The sequence below is a fragment of the Electrona antarctica genome (assembly GCF_951216825.1).
Source record: "Electrona antarctica genome assembly, chromosome: 16".
Taxonomy (NCBI): Eukaryota; Metazoa; Chordata; class Actinopteri; order Myctophiformes; family Myctophidae; genus Electrona; species Electrona antarctica.
Window position 1 is genome coordinate 31,079,681 of NC_136797.1, and position 22,286 is coordinate 31,101,966.

Sequence of the window (22,286 nt, forward strand, 5' to 3'; positions counted from 1 at the left end):
GAGGCACTCTTAGATCAGGGGTGGGCAACTTTGACGATGGAAAGGGCCACTATATTTCCACACTCACTCCCTAGGGCCATATATTACTGCCGTAGCAAAAATAGCCGATCTACAAGCTCAATGCGACGCGTTTTGAGCTTGTAGATCGGCTATTTTTGCTATATTCGAATTGAAATCTTGAATTTTTGCTATTTTTGAATTGGAATCCTGAAAATTAAATTTTTTATGTAATTTCAAATGCCTTTAATTATACTTGTGTTGCGCAATGAGCTACTAATTTAGACTGAAGTAATTAAAGCGGTGTCATGTTCGCATGTTGTGGAATTGTAACAGCTGAAACCAATATTATATCAGTATTCTGACATTAACCTGAGGGCCACATTAAGTGAAGGTGGGGGCCGCATGTGGCCCCCGGGCCGCCAGTTGCCCAGCCCTGTCTTAGATTATAACCGGGGGCTGGGTAAATGTATCCTTTTTCTTTTCTTTATTCTTTGTATATGTGATGTATTGTTTTTACCCTGTGGGCCATGAGCCTGTAATAATGTTTATATATATTAGGCAGTTCATGAAAAGACAAAATATGATGATGGATGATGGTTCCAGGTGTTAAATGTGCATACAATGTAGGACTTTATGGCTTAGTAAATAGAATGATGCTAAAACTGATATAGAATGAATTAATTCTAACACTAACCCTAATATTGCTGAACATTTTAAAGTTTAAATGGACTCTAATTTAAATCATGTTGAAAAGTGGCCAATCAAAATCCAATGGTAGCTTAACATTTTAAACTTTGAATGAATTTTCTAGGTGAAAGTACAAAATAGTAGAATAAAAAAATATATAGTAACATTTAACATTCAAGTTAAACATTTCAAAAAGTAACCATCTTTAAAGTTGAATACAGCACACCACAAAGCTGAACATTTTAAAGTTTCTAGCTCGAAGTATGTAGAAGTAGTTACAGTATAGTAGGGGATAATAAAGAATATTCAAAGAGAACATGAGTACTGTGCTCGTAGCCCTGCGTATACACTTATTAAAATGTCATTTAACCCAGACTCTTATAAAGAGCAACTTGAAAAAATAAAATAAAAAAATGTGTTGGAGTAAGTGCCATCATCATCTGCAGGCTACATGGTCAAGAGTACACTACAACGCAACAGGCATTTGCACCAAGGCTTTGAATGCTACAGTACAACCAGCTACAGCCAGCCAGCTTAGGAAGTGGAAGAAGAATGATGAGACATGGGATAATTAGGAGAGGTTGAAGAACGGTGGAGGTCATATGAATTTATGGGATTGAAGAGAATACTTCACGAGTTGAAGGGACTGTAGAGTGTACTTAATGTGCCTGGGCAGAAGGGAACTGCATACAGTGGGTGATAACGAGGACGCTCCTTGACCCAGTCCCTATGGTAACACGAGAGATGTCTGATTTGGCAGATATTATTAGGCTATAGTAATGTTCAGACTGTAGGCAAATCTGATTTGTTTCTCATCACCGTACCTATCAGCATCCGTTGTTGTGGTAACGGATGTAATGACATAGGCGTGACGAAGTAATGCTTCATACTCACACGTATTGTAAACTATATAGTCTTTGTGACATATAGTGATCTTTATTTGCTATTTCCAGCGTGCAACACTGTCATCATCAGATCAGATTTTAATTGCATTTTTAAAGTACCTACCGGTACTGTAGGAATGTGGTTCAAATCTCATTCGAGAAAAAGAAAAAAGAAACCAATCGGATCGGGGTAGATCGGGATTTCCAATCTGAACATGCAAAAAATTACATAACCTGAGATGTGAGCCTCACATGGACATGTCAAGGATTACAAGGAGATTCGTGGCTGTCTGGGAAGTGGTAGCCTATGTGGTGCTGTCAATGGTGATAGAGAAGGCTCTCGCAGAGAGCAGATTTGCAGAGGAAGAAAAGCAGCTCAGTATTGTCAAGGTTGAGCCCGAGGTTGTGGGCAGACATCCAACAGGACATGTCAGCCAGGCAAGCAGAGATATGCACTGCCTTTTTGAATGTCAGAGCCTCACAAGTGGCACATCAAAATGCACGTCAACCAGGTCAAAACAATTTAAGCCCTATATGAGCCATTCTTTGACCATATTCATGTTGCACCAGATCTAAGGGACACATATTTAGGGGCGACTGTGGCTCAGGAGGTAGAGCAGGTCGTCCAATGATCCATGGGTCGGCGGTTCGAATCCCGGCTCCTCCTGTCTACATATCGATGTGTCCTTGGGCAAGACACTGAACCCCAAATTGCTCCTGATGTGCTGGTTGGTACCTTGCATGGCTTCCGCCGCAATCGGTGTATGAATGTGTGTGTGTGAATGGGTGAATGTAATGCACCCATGTAAAGCGCCTTGGATAAAGGCACTATATAAATGCACCATTTACCATTTAGTAAAGGCACAGTTTACCATTTACCATTTAGTAAAGGCACAGTCAATTATCATATTGTATTTTAATAATTTCTTGGAATATCTTTTCACTACCGAAACATAGACTTTTACCTTCGAATAAAGATACTTATTTATTTATTTTTAAAAAAAAATCAATTTCCCCCTGTACAGACCATTTAAAAAAATGTATGTAGGTGGTTCCACAATTAAATACATTTAAATTGATATTTTAATTTTTATGTTGAATTATTGAGAGTAATCTAAATCTAAACCCTATATTCGTTATATAAAGTTGATTATATTGATTTCAGCATTAATGGTAGTTGACATTACACATACACCTAACAAATCATGATCTTAAAATATTGGTCAATAACTCACTCATTTTTTATTTTTGACAAAACAACCAGTGTTTCGGTAGTGACTGTATTGTTACGGTAGTGACCACACAGCATTTTCTTTACAATGCGGTGCCATAGTCACTAAACTTATTTTGCTAATTATTAATATAATAATGCTTTACAAGCTCAAGCTCTAAGTTAATAACTACTACTACTGCCTGATCACCTTCAGTGCTAGGTCATGTAGATGCCCAACAGACCTTTCCATCTCCTTTGCCTGCATTCTTAGTCTCTGTCTCTCTCTGCCACACTTTATACATTTTGTTTTGGTATTTTGGACCACATAGAAATCAGATAATGAAACAATTGTTAGTTCAGAATAATGTTACACAAAATGAGTCAAAATACATGAAGATCGAAAGCTTTTTGCAAACTGTCTGATATGCTATCACCGCCACCTGTATGGGACTAATACAACTTGTGCTCTGATATCTAGAGTCATTCCATATGCGTGATCACCGTTATATCAATATTCTACCCATAATCTTGCTTCTTTGCGATAATCACTAAGTCAAATTCACTGATTATATTTCACTTCTGGGAAAAACGATTCACGGTAAGATCATATTCACACTGTACCAACGTAAAGACATTTTATACAGGTCATTAGGCTAACCTTCCACAACATGTTTTAAGTAATACAAGCTGTATAATTCTACATGTATCAAAAGGAAATTAGGATAGGTTTGTGAGCTTGTAGATCAACTATTTTCCCCTTTTTGGAACATTTATAAAATAAAATAAAATATATTTTCGCCTATAAAGACTAAACCAATTATTCTTAAATCAATGTGCCATTTTTCGTAAAAGGGAACAAATAGTAATGTTGAAAACCACTGGCCGCTAGCAGTCTTATAAGTAAAGTCAGCCTACAGTCCAGTGTTGGATATCCAATATGCATGACTTGCCGATTATAACAAGAATTTCATCACAAGGGAGTGAGTGTTTCTAGTTTATTCAAAAGGTTTCGTCTCACCAGAGCCAATCACGTTCCACTGTTGTATGTAAGGCTTAATTAACTCAGCTCTCCGCTGCCTTATGACTTCTGTCCTGTACCACCGTATCTCTGACATGTGAAAGCCTCTCAGAGAGATTAGCTCCAAAGCAATGGTGTGAAATAAGTTATAAATATCCTGAAGCTGGCTTTCAAAGAATGAAAGTTGTCCTCCCTTACATGACTTCTTTTTATCAAGGTAGATTCCTCCCTTATATTCTTTTGATGTGTTCCACGCTCGGTGTAATTGATTCCACTTGCCTCCGTCATGCTTTTGCCCACAATTTGCAGTACATTACACTCCCCTGAACTTTACTGAACCTGCAGCATAATGTAAAAAGCTGTAGGGCACATGGATTGTGCTTTATCACCTTGCTGTTGCTCACAATTCTGCTGGCACAAGAACACAGCGAGGCATTAAACATTTTTTTTAGAAGTATGGGAGTAGTGTTTAAGACCATCAAGCTAAAAAAAAAACTGTCCAAGTAAAAAAAAAAAAAAGAACTGTCCCACAAAATGATGAAATGGCTTGTGCCTACGCAAATACTGTACATTGGTTCCATTGGAACACGGGGTCCTTTTTATTTACTTTTTGTTTTAATGTAAACAATTAAACTATAGGTTTCCACCTGACAGCGGTGATGTGTAGATTAAGTATTTATATGCCAAACTGTGCTCACCCTCTGTTATTTAAAGAATGCATTTAGTCCAATCATTAAATGGCAGAGGTTGGACACAATTGTATTATTTGGTTTCTCAACTGATTCTGACAGGACATTAGGTCTACTAGCCAGGATAAAAATACCCTAATCTGCTCACTGCTAATACCCAAAATTTGCCTTAATCCAAGATGGCCCTATTGATAACCTATTATAAGGCAATATTATAATATAAGTAGCATATGATGTGTCAAACTAGGGGGTTTTCATGACTAGGGGGTTTTCAATCGATTCCAAGCATTAGTTTTGCACAAAAAACACTCCTTGGGCTAAAAACACCCCATTCGACTGGTATCATGTATTGAATCGGTGAAATCATCCGTTATCAGCACGTTTGAATGGTGCCAAAATGTCCATACTGGCATCCTCACTGTTCAGTATGTCATTATCTGCGATTGTAGCATTGTCATTATCACTGATGTCCTGACGGAGGCGCGCCGTGTCTGGTGGCCATGAGCTACGTGAGGCACCACCGAGCGAGGCGCTAGCCGAGCGAGTCGCCGTGCCGAGCGTTGCGAAGGCCACCAGACCCGACTCAGCGCCGTCCGAGTTACATCCTGATAGGCAGAGAATAGTATATATTAGTAGCTCCTAGTTCCATGCACCGACAATAGTTGGAAATGACACGTCCACCAGGGGGAAACCTTGACCAGGCTATGTGGTGAGGATGCCAGTATGGACATTTTGGCACCATTCAAACGTGCTGATAACGGATGATTTCGCCGTTCCAATGCAGAGATAACGGTCGAATCCGCTGCTAAAAACGGCCATAGCCGTCATCACAAATGTGATGAGGTCAGCACATTTTGGTTTGCTATGGCCAAATTTAGTCCAAGGAGTGTTTTTCATGCAAAACTAATACTTGGAATAGATTTAGAATCATGAAAACCCCTTTAGTTTGACACGTCACATGCTACTTAAAGCATAATTAAATTTAGAAAATATTGCCTTATAATAGGTTATCAATAGGGCCATCTTGGATTAAGGCAAATTTAGGGTATTAGCAGTGAGCAGATTAGGGTAGATTTTTTATCCTGGCTAGTAGACCTAATGTCCTGTCAGAATCAGTTGAGAAACAAAATAGTCCAATTTTGTCCAACCTGAGAGGAATTTTTTACTTTATTTACCGGACTCATTTTCCATACCCTCCCATTGATTGTAATTCTGCCATCGCCACTGTTACCGAATTTCAGTTGCTCAGCAGAAAGCGGCACACTTACTGGATACTGCCCTACACAGCCAAAGTGCAGTAACTATACGTTTTTGGACACACCGACTTATTTGTGTAACCCAAAGGTCAAATTAGCCTTTGTGATTTTGGGGGATAAACAATTACCTCAAGAACATATTTACAATTAGTGTAATATCACTTATTTGCTGATTTGGATGACCAGTTATATATATATTCAACATTGGAACATTGTGATGTCCATGACTACACGTAATTATAGTTTTCCTCCCCCTCTTTTAACCCATTCAGGCCTGACGTCGAAATTTAAAAAAAAAAGTTTTCTAAATCATGACAATTTTCGGAAAGATTTGAGGCACATTTTAACGATTTTTCAAAAATAGCAGACCTACAAGTTCATAGCGCGCCACTCGGTGGCGCGCTATGAGCTTGTAGATCTGCTATTTTTCAATAGCTAAATTATAACAATGTTTAAAACACCAAAAGGGGTTCCCGCCCCAAAATGGGTTAATGGTTAATGTGGTTAAACGCTAACGTGACATGGATGCGTTCCAGGTCTCAATGGATTAAAGATGTATCACATGAGCTAAGATGAAAGCAATATCTTGTTTGTGTCTGCCAATTAAAAGTGTAGAGCCATTCGTCATAAAAGCCTTTGCTGCTTTGTTTGTGCCCCTCACTAATTCAGAACTTCCTGACGGCATTAAAATGTCTGCCGCCATGTAAAAAAATCTTTGAAATACATAATACATACATAAATAAATTTGGTTGTGTTTATTCTGCCATTCCCCTAATTGCAAGGATCCATGATATTTCCAAGATGAAACACGTCACAGATTGGGCTTGACAAGCAGAGAGCCATTATGTATGGAGAGGAAATGTGTTCATTTGTTTTCCCTTCTTCTTTACATAAATTGGGGCTGCTTCCCTGTAAGCATCTGGGGGGATTATTAGAGCGATGTGACACCCATTCAATCATTCCACAGATGATTTTGGAACATCCTTGATTCAGTTTGAAGTATTAAAAGGTATTGAGGTATTGAAAAGCGTGCACGCATGAACGTGCACACGCACACATGAACGTGCACACGCACACAGAATGAAAGAGATAGCTAATCAGAGTAGGCGATTCCCCTAATGAATAAATTATAGGGTATTTTTTTATAAAACAAAAGGGAAAGCAAAGCATGAAGCAAGTTGCAAACCAATGCAGAGGCTGGGATAATCAAATTATAGTAGCCTACCGTCTGCCCTGCTATTGTCTTTTGCCTATCTCCAAAGCATTGATGCCAGCTATGAGCTATAGCTGAATACTAAAACACTGGCCTCAAAACACACCTCGGGGTACAGCCGGCGTAACCTACTGCTCTGCCTGCTATTCCTAAACCTAACCTCAGTAAACTATGCCTAAACAGCCTTAAACCTAACCTTATTCCTAACATTAACCTCAGTAAAAGGGTGCAAAACCCTATTCCTAAACTTAAAGGAACTACAACTACAACAAAACAGTTTTATATCATATTGTTTATGACTATGCCAGTCTATGCCATTTCTGTCTGGCTTCTAAAGCAGTTTTAGCTGCAGTACCACAATGTCCTGATGTGGCAGGGGCGCTGTATATGCAAATTATTTTCTCTGACCCCTTAGATCTCCATATATGGACCTGACCTGTTCTGAAATTCCATATGTTGATCCTTCTCCATCCGTCCTTCCTCTTCGATGTCTCCCTTTTGACTGATACCTGTCCATTTAAACTCTAGACGGGCCCGCCACAAAGTGCAGCCGCGCCCGACAGCCGGCAAAAACTAGAGTTCTCAACAGGCCCAAAAATACAGGCCTGGCCCTACCTGGGCCCTCATCAAACCCTGTACACTCAAGACACTGCCCCCACTGCCACCCTTAGATCTCCATATATGGAGCTGACCTGTTCTGATATGTTGATCGGACCTCATCAAACCCTGTACACTCAAGACATGCTCCATATATGGCCAGTACAGAATTAATTCCATATGTTGATCTGACCCCCCATGCCAAAGCGCCAGCGCTCGCCAAGCAGACTGCCGTCACCCAGGCGGAGGCGAGGTCGCTTCTCGCCCTCAGGGCGTCTTATTGGTATTGATGACATCAGGATCTCCTCGGCAATACGCTGGTGACCGGAGATTTATAGAACGATACAAGAGTGAGGGAAAATGGAAGAGAGAGAGTACTGAATCCTGCTCCTCTGCTGAAGGACTATACAGTAATGGCATCCTTCTTTCTGTCGATTCTGGTTCTGCCATTTTAATCTTGCTCAATCTCAGTACAACTATTAACTATTGACCATGACATTCTTTTAAAATGCCTTGAGGGTGAAGTTAGTCTACCGTACACCCATCCAGTGTTAAAATGGTTCACCTCTTACCTTAAAGCGCCATTGCTATCAGAATAGGTAACTGTTAGTCATCCCCCCCATCCCCCCATTACATGTGGCATCCCCCAAGGGCCTCTTTTCATTTTCTGTACATGCTTCCCCATGGCTCTATTTTTGTGATATATTATAACTCGTACCAAACCTGATAATGTTTTCTCTCTGAATAACCTTTGTCTGGGTGGTGGAGTAATTTTCTTCAACTAATTAAAAAGAAAACTGAAGTAATTATTTTGGCCCTTCCAACTCCATCACTAGCTTAAAGGCGTAGTGAAACGGAAATGGTGGACATTTTATTTTGAAGTTTCAAGTTGACACACCGCTATGAAGTTTCTGAACCAATCAGAGCGTCGCATCCCTTCAGGGGATGGGACGGTAGCTAGGGACGGGTAGCTATGCTACGCAGGACAACGTGTGGATGTTTGTTTACAAATCAGATAGTCGTCCAGCTTTACCAGTTTACTCTTAATGTGGCTTATTTCTACCCTATAATGTTTTCAGATACATTTTTAGCGTGATGATTAAGTTGAAACCGAGTAATACACTCTCTGGATGTTATCTTGAATCGGAATAAAAACGGAAGATTTCTGTAATCAGTAGCAGCTGTGCAGCCTGTGCTGGACGGATGCGGAGATATGGGGAATTAAACTGGTGAGCTTAATTTTTATTGGCTTTTATCGATGTTGGCCTCGACACGTCATCACGCAGCACGTTTTCGTTTTCAGGAAGTAATAAAAAATATATTTTTATGGACGTTTGATATAAAAACACACAAAAATGAGAAGTTTCCCATTTTTTTGGCATCCATTGTTAGGTATGACCATATGATGACCACGGATATGGTCTAAAAGTGTGAAAAACGTATTTTTCATTTCACTACACCTTTAAGAGGCACACTTGGTCCCATGTCTGTGAATTTGTCTAGTCTAGTTAGGCACCTTGGTGTGTTTTTGGGCACCTCTTTGAATTTTAATAAACAAGTCTGCAGTGTTGTGAAGGGCAGTTTAATCTTAAAACCATAGCCAAATTAAATCAAATTTTATCTCATAAGGACCTATAAAAAGGTGCACGCTTTTATCATCCCTTGGCTGGACTACTGTAATTCCCAGAATTTGGGGTTGACTCAGTCCAAACTTTCTCCTTCACAGATGGTTCAAAATGCAGCTTCTAAGACTTTCAAATTGAACAAAGAAAACACAGCACATGCTCCGGTTACCAAATGAAATACAGAATCGACTATAAAAATAGTCCTTTTTTTTAAAGCCTTAATGGATTAGCTTCACAATGCAGTGCATCACTGATCTCATAATTTTGTGCCCCCAGGTCACCCTCTCAACACTTTTCAGTTCCCCATACATGCCTCAATTAGACTAGAGGTGACAATGTGGGAATTGATGCTCTCCCTAGACTCTGGAATAGTCTCCCTCCCCACATTATTTTCTGCCTCAACATTAAAGGACGACTTCACCTATTTTCAAGCTATCTTCATCAAATCAAGCCTCAATGTTCGTTTGAATGTGCTCTAAGTCCATAGACATGGCTGCCACATGACGTAATGTCCGAAAGCCAGACATTGGAGGGGTTAGCGGCGGCGCCCCTCAATAATTGGTCCTCATGCTCATGATAATACGGTACCAGTTGTGTCTGTGTCTGTGTCTGTCTCTCAGTGAATAGAAACCCACCTACCAGTGACATCGATGGAGAATCCAAGCTAATAGATTCCTGGAAAGTTAGCAGGATATAATGGAAGCCATTGTTCTTGCATTAATAATAATATAAAACAATTCTGAAATCTTGTTTAGAAAAAAATAAAAAGACTAATGATGATGTCACTGGTAGGCTGGTTTCTGAACTGTAAACATGAGACACTGCCGAAAATGGCACCATTTTATCATGAATATTTGAGAGGATGCAATTATATGAAGATGAAATTTTATTTAGCTTTTAGCTCAGTCTGAGGTTGATAGCCTAGTTATATGTTTGTCAAGTCCACTCAATGGATTGAATTTAATGAATTTTTAATATCATATTATGGTATTTTAATGTGTTTGGTTTATTGAGTTTCTTAACTTTAACATTTTACAACTTTGTTTTTGGATTTTATAATGGTATTCTGATTTATGTGCGCTACACTTTAGTCTGAACCCTCTGCGTCTCGGTGAAGGACGCTGCAAGGCTTCCGTGAAGAAATTTAAAATAACCACTGTGCGTGTGCGCGTGTGCGTGCGTGCGTGCGTGCGTGCGTGCGTGCGTGCGTGGTGACCCCCAAACCATGAAACACATCATGAGATGTAGCAACGCTTCACAAAGTAGGCCTATACTGGCCGAACCGAATGCCTCTGGAAATCATATATATATATATAATCATAAATCATATGGCAGATCAATGGCCGGACATGTTTTTGTTTGTTTGTTTAGTCATCTGCCTCGTAAGGGTTAGATTCTTACAGTAACTGCGTTATATAAATAAAGATGACTGGAAGTGCTACCGAGGCCTGACTTTAGATAAGTGGTTGAAGATGGATAGATGACTTAAAGTATTATGTCATCCGTACAGCATATTTGTAATAGACACACAGTTTCTCTCACACACACACACACACACACACACACACACACACACACACACACACACACACACACACACACACACACACACACACACACACACACACACACACACACACACAGCGAGCCAATAGCTCGTTTAACCAACAGCAACTCAATCTGTAACCCAGAAACAAGCAAAGCCTAGAGGAGAGGGGAAACAAAAGATAAAACAAAGTGACTGTGTTCTTGGTACTAATGGTATACAGTGTAACCCAACATGTTTTTCAAAGTCAGCTCGGGGCTAGGAAGCCATTTGTTTAATGGTTTCTGCCCAGCGGGAAGTCAACAGTCTATTTTTAAAGGGTGACACTGGTGGCGAGGCCACACCTTCAGAACACCCAGTGCAATTTAGCATATCCTCAAATGGCCGCACCAAAACCGCAGTCGCTCGATTTTCAGCTCGTCCACGAGGACTCCTTCCTAAAGGGCTTCATTGCATGGTAATTAGGCGTGGCGACAAAGAGAGAGGGCAGAGAGAAAGAAAAAGAGGGCCGGGTGGGCGGGTCAGGGGGTTGGTGAGGAGAGAGACTGGAGTCAATGGGCTGAAAGCAGAGCAGTGGTTCTCAACCTTTTTCATGTCAAGGACCCCAAAATTGACACTAAAAAGATATGCCAGGGACCCCATAAGAGAAGATTTTTATGGCTCTAGCAGATTCTCAACCCGTTTAATTTCAAGGACCCCCAGTTTGACATGCATTAGTCTACGGACCCCCATTTAATGGCATTTCTAGACCCCAATTTATATTGTAAAATCAATGTTAATTTAACTCTGAGAGTGTACAAATGTATACACTCTCAGAATGTTATTTATACCGTATACACTCTCAGAGTTACAGACCCATATGGATCCATTTGGTTCCAAACTATCATTTAGCTGGGGACCCCCTGGAACACCCTGGGGTTCCCCGGACCTCACTTTGAGAACCAATGCAGTAGAGCAGTGGTTCTCTGGGTGCGCCACATGCATTTTCAGTTTTATGTATATATGGAGAGTTTATTTTATCTAGCTTGGATCGACGAAACAAATTCAATGATACACGTTTAATATTAAAGGGACACTTTTTTGCAACGTGATCATATTTGAATGATGTTTGGGAGACAAGAAACACTTTCCTGGGGGTTTTATGTGGATAATATGTGTTTTTAGATATTTTACTGGGCTCACTTATGTCATGGACTACATGTTGACTCAGTAAGACAGCCCTCCCCCTATCCACAAGGAGGAGCAGTGTACCAAAGTATTGTTGGAATTGTAGTCCAGGAAGGAAGTGAGCCCCTGCAGTGTCCATGACATCATGGACACTTTGAAATACTAAAATATCTAAAAACACATATTACCCACATAAAAACCCCAGGAAAGTGTTTCTTGTCTCCCAAACATAATACAAATAAGATCTGGTTGCAAAAGGGGTGACGTGTCCCTTTAATGTTATATCATCATTCGAGTGTCAGGGTTTGCCAATTATTTGAGGGCCCACTTTCAATACCCTTAAGGGCCAAGAGAACAGGTTGAGGATCGCTGCGGTAGAGTGAGAGATGAAAGACGGATAGAAAGACTTTTCACAACATCTGAGTCTCCGTCTGCTTAAGACTATAAGGACTCCCCTCCATCCTCCCTGGTGAGTTGCGTCTGTATTGTGCTCCTAGAGCCATGTCATTGTGAGCTCCTCTACATGGTGCCGTAGGAGCTGCCATTAGCATAGATGCTACTGATACAGGATCTGAGTGGACCTCTGCTGCCACCTAGAGGTGAGCTGGAGAGAGAACAGAAACCTGTGTGTGTGTGTGTGTGTGTGTGTGTGTGTGTGTGTGTGTGTGTGTGTGTGTGTGTGTGTGTGTGTGTGTGTGTGTGTGTGTGTGTGTGTGTGTGTGTGTGTGTGTGTGTGTGTGTGTGTGTGTGTGTGTGTGTGTGTGTGTGTGTCATCCTCAAGCTGAAGGTGTAATTAATGTTTGTTATATTTATTTATTATTTGTTTTACCTCCTTACTAATTGATAGATCTCAGATGTGCTTCTGGTGGGCTGTTTGTGATGTTATTTTATTCATTAATTCTACAATTGTCAAACATTCTGTCTCTGCGATTGTCAAACCAGATGCTAATTTCAGTTCTACTCACTCACTGACATTGAACATTTGGATAGTCACCATATTGCCAAGGTGTTGCACACAGCTGTTTATTCATTATTTCAAGATCAATAATGTCTTCTGTATGAATTTAGAAACCACAACCAAGAGGTCATATGAATTTAACCTGCACTATTACAAGCATCAGAGCTGTTTAACTCACTTCAGAGAGTTAGCCACACAGCATCCAGGGAAACAAGTGTTCAATTCATTGAGCTGGCAACAAACAAAAAAACAAAGAGCAGCTTTATACATGAAACTGATGAAAGGATCATAACGTTGTATGTTATGCTAAAATTGTGCCAACACAACCACACTACTTAAAAATGAATTGGCAAACACAAAATATACTGTACAGATACACTAGCTCTCACAAAAACATAAGCATGCCCCACAAATGTGTGCACACACACACACACACACACACACACACACACACACACACACACACACACACACACACACACACTGCAGGAGTATATTCGTGGTGCATGGTATCTCTGAGTATGTACAGCACGTACGTACAGTATACAGTATAATGACGGTGCAGGTGCTCCAACAAAGCAGGCATTTAATACAAAGCGATTTAAAATAAATGGAGGCTGTGAGGCATTAAAAATATCTACTAATCAAAATGTATTTTGAATTGCTTCAAGATCTACTGGTTTGTGGAAATGGAAAGTTTTTGTTTGTTTGTTTCTGTCTTTCTTTTCTTCTCCAAGTAGACATAGCCTAGTGCAGTAGATATTGTAGCCACGGCCGGGAGGCGAACCCGGGGCCTCGTTCAAACATATTGTAGCCACGGCCGGGAGGCGAACCCGGGGCCTCGTTCAAACAAGCCGCATACGTTACCAGTCGGCTAAAGAGCCTTGGCCCAATGGGTGAGTGTGTAATGCAGCCACCTATAGAGCTAAAGAGCCTTGGCCCAATGGGTGAGTGTGTAACGCAGCCACCTATAGAGCTAAAGAGCCTTGCCCAATGGGTGAGTGTGTAATGCAGCCACCTATAGAGCTAAAGAGCCTTGGCCCAATGGGTGAGTGTGTAACGCAGCCACCTATAGCCCAGAGTGTAGAGTAGGATGGCCCAATGGGTGAGTGTGTAACGCAGCCACCTATAGCCCAGAGTGTAGAGTAGGATCAATGGGTGAGTGTGTAACGCAGCCACCTATAGCCCAGAGTGTAGAGTAGGATCAATGGGTGAGTGTGTAACGCAGCCACCTATAGCCCAGAGTGTAGAGTAGGATCAATGGGTGAGTGTGTAACGCAGCCACCTATAGCCCAGAGTGTAGAGTAGGATCAATGGGTGAGTGTGTAACGCAGCCACCTATAGCCCAGAGTGTAGAGTAGGATACGTTACCAGTCGGCTAAAGAGCCTTGGCCCAATGGGTGAGTGTGTAACGCAGCCACCTATAGCCCAGAGTGTAGAGTAGGATCAATGGGTGAGTGTGTAACGCAGCCACCTATAGCCCAGAGTGTAGAGTAGGATCAATGGGTGAGTGTGTAATGCAGCCACCTATAGCCCAGAGTGTAGAGTATAGGATCTCGCCACAAAGCGGGCGCCTATGGGCTATAGTTCCAAACATTGCTCCTATGGCTGGAACTATCCCATTTAGATAGAATGGGCACTTCCGCATTCCATTGTTACAATGGGAGTCAACGCTCTTACTTTATTACTCTGCTATAGCCTACAGTCCCCCCCCCCCCCTCCCCACACACCTGGAAGCGTGCAATAACTGCTGGGTCTCAACTCTCGATCTCGAATATTGGCCCCCAATATTACTTTTACGTCCCGACGGCGCCGAGGCCCATATAGGGGCTGCAGGACAACCTCTCACTAAGGTGAAAGACAGACATGTATATTGACTGTTGTGATTGACAAAACGTGCTAATACGTTTAGTTTGGTTATTGGCTTATGTTGTATCGTCATTGCGGGCATATCCTCTCTTTACTTCCTAGAGCCGGGGGCTTCAGGGGAGTGCACATGGAGAAGGAATAAGCTTCAACACTCCAGCTGATGTCCATTATCTTGTTAAGCCTGGCAATTACCTTGTCAGGCTGTACTGAAGGACCACGGAACAGAGCGGGTGTAGTTGGGAGGGTTTTGTTTGTTGGGGTTTTTGTTTAATATATGTTTTGACCTGGATTAGCTAGATGGGTATTGAGTGTCTGTAGATGTTGTGGTTTAAAAGGTGTACTTAATGTCTGTTAGAGTTAGGGGAATGCCACTGTGCATTGAGTTGGGGGGCTATATGTACCATAGAGTTATATCGATATGTACCAGCTGCGGGATATTTTGTCATGCTGTAGCCTCTGTCATTAGAAAATGTTTTAGTTGACACCAAGTTGCACCATTTGATAATCTCAATTCAAATCTTCCTCCCCGAATCTCTCCTTTACAGTCCACTTTTCATCATGGCGAGACATAATGGTCAGTAATGCCTCAAGGCATCCACATTGGACAACTTAATGTAAAAGTCCCTCATGTTGCTAAATGGTCATACATGAGAAAATGAACCAAGGAAGACAGTGGCTTGATCATCCTCTTTTGGCTCTTGGGCATGCCTTATAATAGGTCGTAATGAGCAGTGGTCTTTGTAGGTACGAGCTCTTGACTGAGTGCAAATTTGTTTTGATGGCATGAGATACCGATCTAAACATTACACTTATGACTGCAGTCGTTTTGCTGTGCATACATGAAGTGGATGTGTGATGTAGGCTACATGCTTATTCCTCCGGGTTCTCTCACATCTGGGGTTAGCTGTTTTGAGTACATCTTCCTCAAAACATCATGAACTATCATTAAACCATCTACTTACGCCATTCAAATTACTTAAAATTCATTGGTGCTGTCTTTGACCACACATTCTGTACTATATCTTCAAAAGCTCTAGTCCCCTCTTTTTTCAAAGATACCTTTGTTCCACCTTCTGTTGAATTTTTCTAAAGTGGCTCCCCTGGCCCTCAGTAGCTCCCCTGGCCCTCAGTAGCTTATTTTTTCTCTCTTCTTTTTTGAAAATAAAAAAGTACTTGGGAAAGTTTTCTCCACATTTAATATCATCCCTGAATAATAATAATTTAAAAAAAATAGAAACTTGAGAATAGAAGCTTTAGAGCCCTTCTTAACACAGACATATCTCTCATGAGACTGGGCTCCTCGTAACACTGTTATGTTGTCCGAAAAATCTGATTCGAAGACCTGTATTATTCTTAGTAAGTACCGGTATGTTGCCATTTCGTGACATCACTGTGGATTCAGCAACTTAAATAGGTTATATGAATGCCTCTCTGACGTTAAGAGCTGGATTTCAAACATTAAATTGCAGTTAATAAATAAGTGTTTCTCAGTGTAAAGACCAACATAAGCTCAATGCATAATCGCTGAATAAAGTATGCGGAGGCCGAGGGGCATATGCAAAATGAGATGTTCTGAATCTAGGAGAACATCATGGGATATAGGATGGATTCAGGGAGATCAAACATACTGTCCCTCCATTTGCCCTTTATGGTGGCATTTTACATTACATGCCATTGTCCTGAACATATCCATCAGTAACAACTAATCAATAATGAATTAAAGCAATGCCTTTCCAATTACAACTGTTATAGTGACCACATTAACTGTGTGCGTGCGTGTGTGTGCAGTGCAGACGTGCAGTGCAGTGCAGACGTGCAGTGCAGTGCAGTGCAGTGCAGTGCAGTGCAGCGCAGCGCAGTTTTATTTTTAAATCACAGTTTCATTGTTTGTAAACACTGTCCACAGTTTATTTATGGACTTGCTGATTAAAAGCTCTTCCATAGAAAAGTTGCAAAGTTACAAATGAAACAGCTCATGTATGCAGATTCTGTTTAGATACTTCAATGCACTGTCACATCTTTTTGATCTCACTCGTTTCATGTTTTCTTCTTGACCACCAGAGAGACGGAGACGCATGGAGACTGAATTATGCTTCGCTATAGTTATAGCTTGGACTTACTATACCTCTTTCTCCACAGGAGTCCATGGCTGGAGATAGGCTGAAATCAATGCGTTCATTTAAGCCACTGATAATGACCAGTCCCACTCACTGCTGAACTCCACTGTTCCCTCCACATCCCTTCAGGCTGCTGCCAAGACACTCTGGGGAAAAAAATGATATCAAACCTCATGGCCTTTCCATGGATCAAACAAGTGACCCACCAGTTCAGTTCATCAACTAGTCCTAGCTGGGCATTTATTAAACATGCTTTGCCTGGCTCGCTCTTGGCATAAATTCAGATGTAATAATTATTCATATACTGTATATTTTATGACCTGACTGGTTAGGGGTTGTATTATGGGGGATGTCAGTGATACCGAGGCACTGATTTATTGCATACATGTATTTTTAAGTCTTTACTTAACATCGCCACACTGCTAATAACTGAAATTTCACGTGACCTTTAACACTGGAACTGACATTTTTATCAATATTGTATAGAATTGCAAAACAATTAAAAATATCTGTTTTGTAATTCTCTGCCTCCCACTCATAGATATATATAAACACTAGATGGCTCAAGGCGGAGTTTCTGACGTCGTTCACCCGGCAGCCATCTTACTTCGGGGCTACAGTACAGTATGTTCAATGGCAGCTCAAACAGAAACAGTCATAACTCGCTCAAATCTTGACTGATTTACAAACGGGTTGGTTTATTACAAACGTTGTCAACGTGGCTATGATTCAGGACGCTTATCTGCTTAATTTATGTTTTTTATATGAACGTCGTATAAAATCATACACGTATGCGGACGTCTCTGACGTTTAGAACAAACCAAACCGTTTGAAAATCGGTTGAAAATTGAGCAAGTTATGGTCATTTAAGAGTACATGCCCCATAGACACAATGTTATGTGTCCCGAGGTAAGATGGCCGCTACGTAACGACGTCGCTCTCCATTGGCCAACAGCGCGGGTGAGCTATCTAGAGTTTATATATATCTATGCTCCCACTGGCCAGCCGGGGCACCTGATGGAGGGGAAGTTAAGGAACTGGATGAAATAATGTTCCTTCCACGTCCAACCGTACGAACTCCCCCCTATCAGGTGAAAAGAAGCGGCTTGGACTCCTCATGCATTGAAGGAAGCATGAGGTCAGTCCGTTGCTCTCCCCAGTTTGACAGAGGGAGTGTAGGGCCCAGGATTACGTTTATAGACAATTGACACTGGGTGAAAAAAATGGGTTACATAAATCGTGGGATAAAAAAATAAATTCAAATGCGAGTTCTATCTGTTGGCATGTATGACATGAAATATGCCATTTCTTGTACTAGCAATAATACAATGCACTTAAAGACTTGTATGACAAAAAAAAAAAGCTTTCACCCTATAACCCAATGGACACAAGGAAGTGACAGGCACTCAGTGACAGACAGGCACTCACCTCTGCTGACAATTACAAAGAGATGGTAGGAGAATAAGGAGAGATGACGCAGCCTGCATTACTGCGCGCCAGCATGGAGATGTGGATGGGGAAAGCGTGCCAACAGAACACACCCATGACCACACCTCTAGGCGCAAATACCGGTGTCGGCAAAATAGATAGCGAGTGACGCTGGACCAAAATACCATTAAGGGACAGAGCAAGCTCCTATACTCTTAGGGCTATATCTTGCGCCACCCCTTAAACCTTATCCCTAAACTAATTCGCCATTTTTTACTATTTTAAAAAACCTTTTAAAATTGTTCAAATAGCCGATCTACAAGCTCACAATGTCTCGATGTAGATCGGCTAGTTGAACTATTTTAAAAGGTTTTTTAAAATAGTAAAAAATTGCAAATTAGTTTAGGGATAAGGGTGGCGCAAGATGGAGCCCTTAATTTTCTGGCAGCGGCTGACTTGCGGGCCGTGTCGCGGGTGACGGTGGCGACAAAAATGGAGCCCATACTATAGGGCTTAAGTGGTCATGGAAATACAAACCCTGCGCACATATAGAGTACAAAGGCAACAGCACAAGCAGACACATGCACACACAGTTAGATTTTCACAAATGAATGTACTATTTTCAATTTTATGGGTCTCCTGTCATCGGCACTGACCTGCCCCCATGTTATTGCTTCCATGTATTTCCTATTACTTTATATGTGAGGGAGGGACAGACAGAGAGAGTAAGCGACGAGAGAGAGAGTATAGTGCAGCCAAGGTATTTTCTAATGCAAGGGGTAGGTTGTAAGGAAGATAAATAGTATGACAACTTAATGGATCTATTCAGTTATCCACTATGAATAAAGTGAGATTGCTTCATAAAAGCACCCTCCACGATTAACGATGGTTCTGGACCACATGCGTGGGTCCTGGATACAAGGAACTCGCTGGTATTTACAGCAGTTAATGTTATAATAAATGGCATTATAAAAATTGACCATGAGCCCAATAAAGTGATGTGCACTTGGGAATTACACTAAAGTCTCTAGTGGCCAAAGCTATTACTGTCTTCTTAGAAATTGTTTCCTTTTAAAGTAGGTGAGGAGAGAATTATAACTCAAAGACAGGCATAACCCTTAAGTGTCGGTGCTGTCCTGTCACTGAGGGTAATTCAAGTCTTTGTTACGCCGTGATTCAATTGTTCATAGAGAGCAGATAAGAGGAATTCTATGGATTTGTCTTTATCTAGCCCAAGTACCAACTGCTTTATTTGCAGCACATTGTCATTTGCTGCAATGTCTTGTATTTTTTATTTTTGAGGGGCGCTAGCCCCTCCTATATATGGCTTTAATGTTTGTCTTTCAGCGATGTTTGTTTAAGAAAACGCTATAGACAATAAAGAGAAATCTAACATTAGCATCCGTTGCTTAAACAAACATTATGTTGTAATTGATGTTGTAAGATGACTCACTTCACACGGGTGTGATTGTTTTATTTAACGGACCACAAAGACAACAGTCACAGCAGGGTGGCTATTGGATATCATGGGATCCGTGGGTGGTGCTGATTGAACACCCAACAGGCACTTCCATGGGTCATACAGTAGGCTGTACATGGGGCTGTGAGTAATAAAGTGTTGCTGAGTCTAAGTCTCTGTCAGTGCCTCCTATTGTGACGATGATCGATGGGAGTGGATGTGGTACAGATCGATGGTGTTCGGGTGGCCTGATGAACCTGGATCAATAGCCGCAAGTTGTGGACTAGCTCTCTGATTTGGACTCTCTTACTCGCACACATTCACTTGCTGAAATGCATGCTCCCCTTTTTCATTTGCTTCTGCGCCCACCCCCTACCTATACCCCCTCAATGCTAACTAGTTTCCTTGCAGTCCCTGGCACAGCATGGTAAAGTCATCAAAGCCTTTAGACGGAGCTGGAAGGGGTTATTATCAGATGCTCTTCTGGATTCATGCTGTGACAGAAAGGTGTGCATGGATCGATAAACATTGGAGATAAGTGCTATAGCTGTAAGACTGTCCTGTCTGTAGACCATATAGGCTCTAATATTATGACAGTGTTCAGAGAAATTAATTCATTGTGTGGTCATTGGCCCTAGTTCAGTTCTTTTAACAAAAACTGCAAATGTTATGATGGTGCCTGCATGTGTCATGAAACATCTGTCAGACACAAAAGAGTTGTGGACATGGATTTTAAGTAAAGGTCAGACCCAAACTTTGATATTGCAGATATCAGTTTTATTACGTTTCCCCTTTCCCCATGCCCTGCACACAGCACTCAATGACAATACATTTGTACTTTCATGAGAGTGCAGTTATGTTTTTTAAATTAAAATGGTCCATCACTGGAAAAACACAAGTGGTATTTTGTTCCCCACTTGTGAGTAATTCCAATAAAAAAAGATACTATTTCATTGGTTAATGAAGTTGCCATACAGACAGAGGGAAAAGGACGTAATTGCATTTGAATTGCAGATTTTCACCACTTAATCCTGAGCTCCCTAGGCGTGGGAACAAACATCAGCATTTTCACCCCAGGAAGGGGAAAAAAACAGCAAGGACAGCAAGATGGCTGACTGTTCCTAGAAGATAAACAGCTGACACTATAGGTTGCCGTGCAGTGAACACGCCACTACTTTGCCCTGTGAGAAAAAATACAATTTCTCAGGCATCGCATTTTGTCCTATCAAGCTGCTATACATTTTAAAGATATTATGTAGCACTTAAACAGTGAGTCAAAGAGCTTAAAGGTAACTGGCTTTTCTTGGACAGCTTTCACTGGTTGTAATTCACAATTAGAGTTCTTTAAAGCAATGGTTCTCAACGTCACATCCGGGGACCACTAGGGTAGGGGGTCCATACAGACCCTTGCGGGTCTGTAACCCTGAGGGTGTACAAATGGAAGCAAATCCATTTGCACACTCTAAGAGTTCAATGAACACAGTGTAGATTGGGGTCCCAAAGATTCGAAAATAATAATAATTATTAATAAATTCATTATTAATTTATAATTTGTTAAATTGGAAAAAGGGCTTCGTTAAGACCTCCATATTATTATGGTCAATGCCTGTGTGAAAAGTTGGAGTGATTGGTGCAGGCAGTGAGGAGCTATACGGCAGTCACAGTGACACACAGACATTGTCAGAATTATAGTATGATGATGATGATATAGTATGATGATGATGATGAAGTATGATGATTGTTCCATTTATACACTCTCAGAGTTACAGGCGCAATTTGATGCTTTATTTTTTTACAGACAGACAGACAGAGATTCCTGGAATTGGATTGGGATATGAAATGTGAAAACTATTCATACAAAAATAAAATATAGACAAATATGTGAAAAACATTTCATTTTACTTCCTTGGCAGTGATCTGGTCCAGTGGTTTGCTGACAGACAGACGCACGCATACACACAGACAGTCCCTCCTCTAGACAACTCTTCTCCTAGGTGCCATGCAGCTGTAAAAAAATAAATGTTTTCACTCCACAAACACCATCCACAGAAAAATCCTCTTTGTGACCCGGTGTGGCTACCTCTCACTGCATGGCTAGAGCTCTTGTGGCTTCTCCTCGCAGCCCTAAGCCAAGCTTAAAACACACACTGTGCAACCTGAACAATATATACACCATCTTTGGTATTCCAGAGACAACTCTCCATGGGGGGGGGAAAGTATCAGCCAGAAAGCCTGTACTATATTGATCTTCTACCACTTTTGACATTTTTTCTCTAAAGGGAAAATTGTTCACCTTTCTAGTCCCTTTTGTTCTGTGGTTCCATTCAATGAATTTCATTCCCAGCTGAGATTCGGATTGTGCCTCAGCGCCATACTGTATGCTTCATTTTACTCAAGTCGCATGTGGTTCATTCATTTGTGAGCTTAATGTGAGACTTCCATCACCTGCCACGCGTGTTGCAGTGAAACGCTCACTAGATGTCTGTTGAATTCTGATTTGTTTTGTGTCTGGATGGCATAAAATGGATTCACAATGTGGGCCCACAGATAATCTAGTACT